An 8,506-nucleotide genomic window follows, 5' to 3' on the forward strand; every position below is an offset into this window, starting at 1 on the left:
ACACATTGATTTCCTCACAGTTCTCTCCTTTTCTCTCCATACCTCAAAGCAGTTAAGTAATTTCCTTTCTTCAAAATCTTTTCTTGTTTAAGCAACTTTTGAAAGTCCCTAATCATCACCTCCTTCTCACCATCATTGTATCCTTCTCTACCCTCTGAACAAGATCTCAAGTATGGATTTTTTTACTTACTGCAACCCAGCATTGACATTGTTTTGCTAGATCCCTTGTCTTAGGGATTTTTCCCTTTTAATTTATTTTTTCTTCTTTTTTAAAAAAATATATATTTTATTGATTTTTTACAGAGAGGAAGGGAGAGGGATAGAGAGCTAGAAACATTAATGAGAGAGAAACATCAATCAGCTGCCTCTGCACACCCCCTACCGGGGATGTGCCCGCAACCAATGTACATGCCCTTGACCGGAATTGAACCTGGGACCTTTCAGTCCACAGTCCACTGAGCCAAACTGGTTTTGGCTTTGCTTAATTTCTTAATCTTCCTTCCTTCCTTCCTTCCTGGTTTAGCTAGTTTTCTTATAAAATATGCCATAAAAACTGTAATAAGAATATTGTATGGCAGTATGGATTCACTCATGGTGGAGTGAGAATGAGCCTTAGACTCTCACGTTCTGTCAATGTGTTATTGGGCTATGGTGACTCAGATGCAGTGGCATTTTACTTGTCAACATTGTGTCTTTTGATCACATAACAACGTCATGCTGCTTTGGCCGAACAAAAAGTCATTATTGACTCCACTTGTTTTACCATTTGTCACAGCCAATTCATCAGCAAGTCCTATTGGCCCACCTTCAAAATACATCCAGAATCTGACTACTTCTCATTTCCACCAATATCACATTGGTTCAAGCCACCAACCGTTATTTTCATCTGGATTCTCCCAGTAGCTTTGTCGTAACTAGTCTTTCCTCATTTAATCTTAATTGTATTCTGCATCATACAATATAGTCCCAAAGTAGCAACCAGAAAGATCTTTAACTTTTTCTTTTTAAAAAAAAAATATGTTTTATTGATTTTTCACAGAGAGGAAGAGAGAGGGATAGAGAGCTAGAAACATCGATGAGAGAGAAACATTGATCAGCTGCCTCCTACACGCCCCCCACCAGGAATGCCCTTGACCGGAATCAAACCCGGGACCTCCCAGTCTGCAGGCCAACGCTCTATCCACTGAGCCAAACTGGTTTCGGCAAGATCTTTAACTTTTTCAATAAAATCATGGCACTTCTCTGCTCAAAACCATCCGATGGTTTCTTTCCCAACTCCCTCAGAGAGCAAGCCAAAGCCCACATCATGTGGTGTTCTCTCCCCTCCTCTCCTGTCTTCCTGGCCACACACTGCACTCCAGTCTCACTGTGCACATCCACCTCAAGCTCATATTTCTCCTCTTCCTGAACCCCATGTCCTCAGCTGTCCATTTTGCTACTCCCTCACCTCCTTCAGGTCTCTTTTCAAAAGTCAGGATTCCCTGATCACCATACGTGAAACTTCTCAACCCATTGTACTTTCCCTACTCCCTTCCCCTACTTCATTTTTCCTCACAGCCCTTGGTGCCATGTGACCCTGAATATATAGAGTTGGTCCTCCCTATCCACGAATGTGGATCTGTAGGTATAGAGGGTCAGCTACCCATACCTACAGATCCACATTCGTGGATAGGGAGGACCAACTCTATATATTGGGACTGGAGCATCTGCAGATTTTGGCATCTGCAGGGGTTCCTGGAGCCAATCCCCTGTGGATACTGAGGGATGAGGGACGACTGTATTTACTTGTTTATTTGTTTAGGTCTGTCTCCTGCCACTCAGTGGTAAGCTTCATCATGGCAAGAACTGGTTTCACTCTCCACTGTATCCCCAGCACTTAGCATGGTGCTGGGCACATCCTAGAGATACAACGAATATTTGTTGAGTGAATGAATAAATAACCACATTTGATGTCAGCCACGTGAGGGCCAGTGGGTGCATGTTTTATACACCTGGTAATGTTTACAGCGAAGTGAGTAGTTCTATGTCAAGAAATGCTCTCAAGAACAGAGTTCTCTCTAACCATTTCTATTTCTGTAGCAGCAGGCAGCATGTGGTGTGCTTTGTTTTGAGTACAATTTGCTTTTGTGTAGTACCTGCTGTGTAGTGGTGAGAATAGGAATTAGGTATGCTGACCCAGGAGGTTCTGAAGGAGTGGTGTGGATGATGAGGGCTTTTCCTGTTACTTGCTGGTTACCTCTGATGATCACTTCAAAGACCAAGAGGGAAAGGAGTTGGCCTCACATCACCACCTCCATGGGTTCAGGCTGCCATAATGAGACACCATAGACTCGGGGTCTGAAACTACAGACATTTATTTCTCACCGTCTGGAGGCTAGACATTTACCATCAAGCTTCTGATTGTTTCTGTTTCTGGTGTGCACTCTCTTTCTGGCTTGTAGACAGCTGGCTTCTCCCTGTACACTCACACAATCTTTCCTCAGTGCACATGAGGAGAGAGAGAGAGAAAGAGAGAGAGAGAGAGAGAGAGAGAGAGAGAGAGAGAGAGAGAGAGAGAGAGAGAACTCTGTGCCTTATCTGTGAGAACACTAATCCTACTGGATTAGAGCCCCACTCTTATGACCTCTTTTAACCTTAGTTACTTTCTATTCCAAATAACAGCCCCACTGGGGTCAGGGCTTCAAAATAGGAACTTCAGGTGACACAACCACTCAGTGCCTAACAGCCTCCCCCAGGAGTAATGAATCCTGAGAAATCGCATGCCCACTGCCCTCTAGGCAGGCTCACCTAGAGCAGGCCAGCTGGGCCCTTTGGTTTGGGTCTCACAAGAACTTTCCTGAATGATCTTCTTTAATCTTTTCTTCAAATAATGTTCATACACACACACCCCACATAAACACAATATATTATATATAACATATATATGTACATAAGATACACAGGCAGTCCTCGGTTACATCGGACTTGACGTATGTCATTTCGCAGTTACATCGCCATCTCCCGTTTATTTATAAGAAGAAAAAGTTCTGGCATTTTGATGTATGTACATATGTGTTTAATGTTTTTTATTATTTATTTACAACAAGTAAAGGTCAGAAACTGTTATCCTTCTTTTACATTTTTTTACTGTTTCACTTCATTACTGCTGTGTGTGTGCTCCATGTGAATGATATACAATAGGTGCTTATGTAGGTGGGTTCTGACTTACCGTGGATCATGTTATATGGCACTGTAGGAACGGATCTCCGAGGTAAACCGAGGACCTACTGTATAGAATATAACATATATAAAATATATATAACACATATATAACCATTGCATTTTTATTTTACAAATTAAATACCTGCGCAGTGCTTAGGAGCCTGTTTTAGGATTTCTTACCTGCTAGCATTGTGGACTGTCTAGCCCCATGGTTGGCAAATTGCGGCTCGAGAGCCACATGCAGCTCTTTGTCCCCTTGAGTGTGGCTCTTCCACAAAATGCCACAGCCTGGGTGAGTTTATTTTGAAGAAGTGGCCTTACAAGAAATTTAAGTTTAAAAATTTGGCTCTCAAAAGAAATTTCAATCCTTGTACTGTTGATATTTGGCTCTGTTGACTAATGAGTTTGCCGAGTTTGCTGACCACTGGTCTAGCCTTTCTCAGCGGCGGCGGAAGGACTGCCTTCCAGATGAGGAGCGCTGGTCCCCATGCTGGTCATCCTGGTTTCTCTCTCTTATCAGGAACACATGGCCCTTTTTCCAGCAGTTCTTTCCTGCGTTTTGCTGCTCACTCAGCTCTGGGCTCCCTCAATTGGGTCTCCCACCCTTTGGGTCCTTCCAAACTTCCCTCTACTGTCCTTGTCCTTTGGGACTTCTCTGGAATGAGCAATAACCCCCTTCCCTTCCTCCCATTCTCAACATCTTCACTGACTAATCTCCTCACCTCGGGTTCTCCCCTAATACAGCACCGCAAGGACCTGGGCTCTTCATGGCCATTCTTGCGTGACAAGGACTGTAACCAGGTGGAGCCCAAAACATTCGAACTGTTCCCAAAACTGACCATCTCCCAGGGCGGGGATCACAGGGAAGCCTCCAAATGAGGACTAAGGCCTTGGCTCTGTAGAACGGGGGCCTCTGGCGAGACAGCCTGGTGCATGGTGAGGCAGCCTGTTGGCACAAGGGCCACGCAGTGGGACCCAGGGGACCTAGGTGAGCCGACCGGCCGGAGCCTTAGCTCTTTGCCTGGAATCTCTTGGTAAAGTGCCTCTCACAACATGGACCCCAGTCCATAAAGGAGGCAGACGCACTCTCATTGCATTCTGGGAGCGCAGGAATGGTGCGGGCCTGGGGCTGGCCTTCCGGGGCGACTGGAAAGGGTCCATGGCTGCGACTTGGAGTCCAGCGGGGGCGTGGGGACCCGGTGCTCTGATATCCAGCTGTCCGCAGAGACGGCTTCCAACACTCTTTGACAATGAATTTGGGGCAAGGACTATTTTTGAAACGACATAAGAAAGAAGGTAGTGATAACGGTAGAGAGAAGTGAGTCTGAAAACAGGCGAAGTTTTAAAAGGACAAAAGTGGGACAAGATGAAAGCAGGACCCTGCGGGGCTGACAGCTTCCTTCGCATTGAATGCTGGTCGTGCTGGAGACTTTTCTACGAGCTTTTCTAAGAGGTATTAGCCCATGTAGTCTTTTAGTGATTCTGATATATAAGTATTTTGATTATACTCATTCAGCAGACAAGGCAAATGAGGTAGATGTTCAAAAAATGTGGCCAAAGTCTGGTAGTTGTGACATAGCTGAGGCAGAATTTGAACCCAGGCCTCAGCACCCAGCTGTCAATGGCATTGCACAGTCAGGCAAAGGAGGCATGCTTACCATATGCAATTGGTTCCTTGTTTCAGTGCTTTTGAGGAAAACATGGAAGTCCAAAACATCCTAGAGGCATGTGGTGTTTAATGCTGCTGCTAACTTAGCAAAATAGAATCTGGTTCAAAATGTGCATCACGTCATGGCCAGTCTTCCCCCGATGCAATTTCAGCAAATTAAGTTTAAATGCATGCTCATTCAAAAACCAAATTAGAAGAAAATCTTAAATATAAAAGAAATGCAGGGGTTGGTAATTGATTTATAGAAAAGAAAATTTGCTTTTGAGAGGCATCAAGATTGAGGTAAGCTCACTGTGGAGGTTTACTGGTTAGCTTTACTAAAATATCACTTATAACTGTGTCTGGTGCATGAGGAATGAATGCGCCCTGACTTCTGTGCTTCCAAGTGTGTGTCCTGTGCATCTGGGAGCTTGGGCTCAGCTGTGTACACCAGCTAATTTTCCTCTTGAGCTGGATCCAGAAACAGAGAGATACAAAAGGGTTTTCTCATCTTGCAGCTTGAGCTTCTCGCAAAAATGTGAACTCCTTGCACTGGAGCAACTAGCTAATAGTTTGGAAAATAGTAAAGTTAGTTCCAAACTCACACCACTCTTGAAAGTAAATTCCAGATGGACTAAAAATCTAAAGTAAAATAAAAACAACATAGAAGAGAGTTAAATGAGTTTGCAAGAGAATACAATTATGACCTTGGAACAGAAAAGGCCTTCTCGTGACACTAAAAGCAAAACCCTCTGAAGAATAAAATCAGAAATTTTGACTATTCTGAAAATAAAAAATTTTGTAAGGCAAGCTACCATTAAAAAAGTAAAAAGGAAGATGGCAGATTGGGAAGAAATATTTGCAACCTACCTAATGGATAAAGAATTAGCATATAGGACCTGGCCAGTGGATAAAAGCATGGACTTGTGGACCAAAGTATCTCAGGTTCGATTCCAGTCAAGGGCAGCTGGGGCCCTGGTCTGGGCATGTGCAGGAAGCAACCAGTCAATGTCTTTCTCGCACATTGCTATTTCTCTCTGTCTTCCACTCTCTGTAAAAATCAGTGGAAAAATATCCTCCAGTGAGGATTCAAAAAAAGAATTAGCATATAGAATATATGAAGGAGTATACAAATTGAAGAAGACAATGATAAACAATTTGATAAGAAAAAAATGGGCAAAACACATAAAAAGGAAATTCTTAGAAGGCAATGCAATTGGCCAATAAATACCCCAGAAGATGCTCAACATTAATCAAGGAAATCTAAATTTAAATAGGAAGATAACATTATACTCATCAGATTGGCAAAGAATGTTAAAGTTTGATAATCTCAAAAGTTGTCAAGGATGTTCAAGCAGCCTTGTAAGTAAATGAGAATATAAATTGAGATAGACACTTTGGAGGACAATTTGACAGTATCTATTGGGTCGGCAGCTAAGTAATTGTGGGTTTCACACATATATGGCTTCAGTTGAATTTTTAGGTTTGCAGACGTAGTACAAATGTAAAACACATTTTGTTATTTGATAGTTGGCTATTCAGCTATTAATCAGTAAAAAAAGTTTTTTGATCTGTTTTGTAGTTTTCGTTTGGCGTTCGTTGAAAAATGGAAAATCAAAAGGAACATTTTCGTCATATTTTGCTTTTTTATTTCCGCAAAGGGAAAACGCATCGCAAGCTCATAAAAAGTTATGTGCTGTTTATGGTGACGAAGCCTTAAAAGAACAGCAGTGTCAAAATTGGTTTGCCAAATTTCGTTCTGGTGATTTTTCACTCAAAGATGAAAAACGCTCTGGTCGTCCAGTTGAAGTTGATGACGCCCTAATCAAAGCAATAATCAATTCAGACTGTCACAGTACAACACGTGAGATTGCAGAGAAGCTTCATGTATCACATACATGCATTGAAAATCACTTAAAACAACTTGGCTATGTTCAAAAACTCGATACATGGGTTCCTCACGAACTGAAAGAATCACAGTTAACGCAACGCATTAGCAGCTGCAATTTGCTAAAGAAACGTAATGAAAATGATCCATTTTTAAAACGACTGATAACTGGCGATGAAAAATGGATTGTTTACAACAATATCAAGTGGAAAAGATCGTGGAGCAGGCCAGGTGAACCAACTCAAACAACATCAAAAGCTGATATTCATCAAAAGAAGGTTTTGTTATCAGTTTGGTGGGATTACAAAGGAATTGTCTACTTTGAACTCTTACCACCCAACCGAACGATCAATTCTGATGTCTACATTGAACAACTAACGAAATTAAACAATGCAGTTGAAGAAAAGCGGCCCGAATTGACAAATCGAAAAGGTGTTGTATTCCATCATGACAATGCAAGGCCACACACATCTTTGGTCACTCGGCAAAAATTAATGGAGCTTGGTTGGGATGTTTTGCCACATCCACCATATAGTCCTGACCTTGTACCATCTGATTACTTTTTGTTTGATCTTTACAAAACTCCTTGAATGGTAAAAATTTCAATAATGATGATGATGTCAAATCGTACCTGATTCAGTTTTTTGCTAATAAAAACCAGAAGTTTTTTGAACGTGGGATTATGATGCTGCCTGAAAGATGGCAAAAGGTCATTGATCAAAATGGGCAATACATTACAGAATAAAGTTATTTAGTTCCATGAAAAAATTGTCTTTGATTTTCTTTAAAAAAGCCGCAATTACTTAGTTGCCGACCCAATATTAAAATTGATAATGTGCATATTGGATGATCCAGCAATTCATCTTCTGGATATCTACATGAGAGAAATATCACCTTTATACACAAAGAGACACATTTGTATAAAGATTTTCATAGCATGAGTGTCTTTAATTAGGAAAAAATATTATAAATAACTTAAACACTTATCAATATGCCATTAATTATCTAAAATAGTTAATAGGATCTGATAAGCATATTTTAGAATATTATGCAGCAGCTAAAAAATAATGAAGTAGATACCTATATGCTATTTTCAAGATTTGCCAAGGCATATTTTATTTAAAAAAACAAATTGAAGAACTGTACATATAGGAAGATTTAAAAAACTGCACAGAAGAAAATAACCTCATAAAATCTATAGTTTTTTTTTTTTTGTTTGTTTGTTTTTTTTAAGTCTGGATACATTTCTCTACCAGAGAAGTGATAATGGAGGTCATAATTGGGAAAGAAATATCTAAGGGGGAAGGAGAGAAAGGGGATCTTGTTATGGACTGAATGTGTTGTCCAAAATATGTATGTTGGGGCTCTAACACTCAGTGTGGGTGTATTTGGAGTAAGGGAGTAATTAACATTAAATGAAATTATATAGCTGGGGCCCTGACCTGATGGGATTAGTGCCCTTGTAAGAAGAGAACGCCTGTGAGGACACAGTGAGAAGGCAGCCTTCTGCAAGCCAGAAAGAGAACTCTCCCCCAGAATCAAACCCTGTCAGAACCTTGATCTTGGACTTTCAGCCTCCAAAACAGAAAATACGTGTCTTTCTAAAGTCCAGTCTGTGGAATTTCATCAAGGCAGCCCGAGCTAAGATAACTAACTGTAAAACAGGACTTTAGCCTTAGCTGACATGTTAGTTGTCATACTTAGAGTGAAATATGCTTACATATTATGTATGTGTTAAAACATTAGCTTTTTAAAGTCAATTTCTCTTT

The sequence above is a fragment of the Pipistrellus hanaki genome (assembly GCF_964339955.1).
Source record: "Pipistrellus hanaki genome assembly, chromosome: 4".
NCBI classification, from domain to species: domain Eukaryota; kingdom Metazoa; phylum Chordata; class Mammalia; order Chiroptera; family Vespertilionidae; genus Pipistrellus; species Pipistrellus hanaki.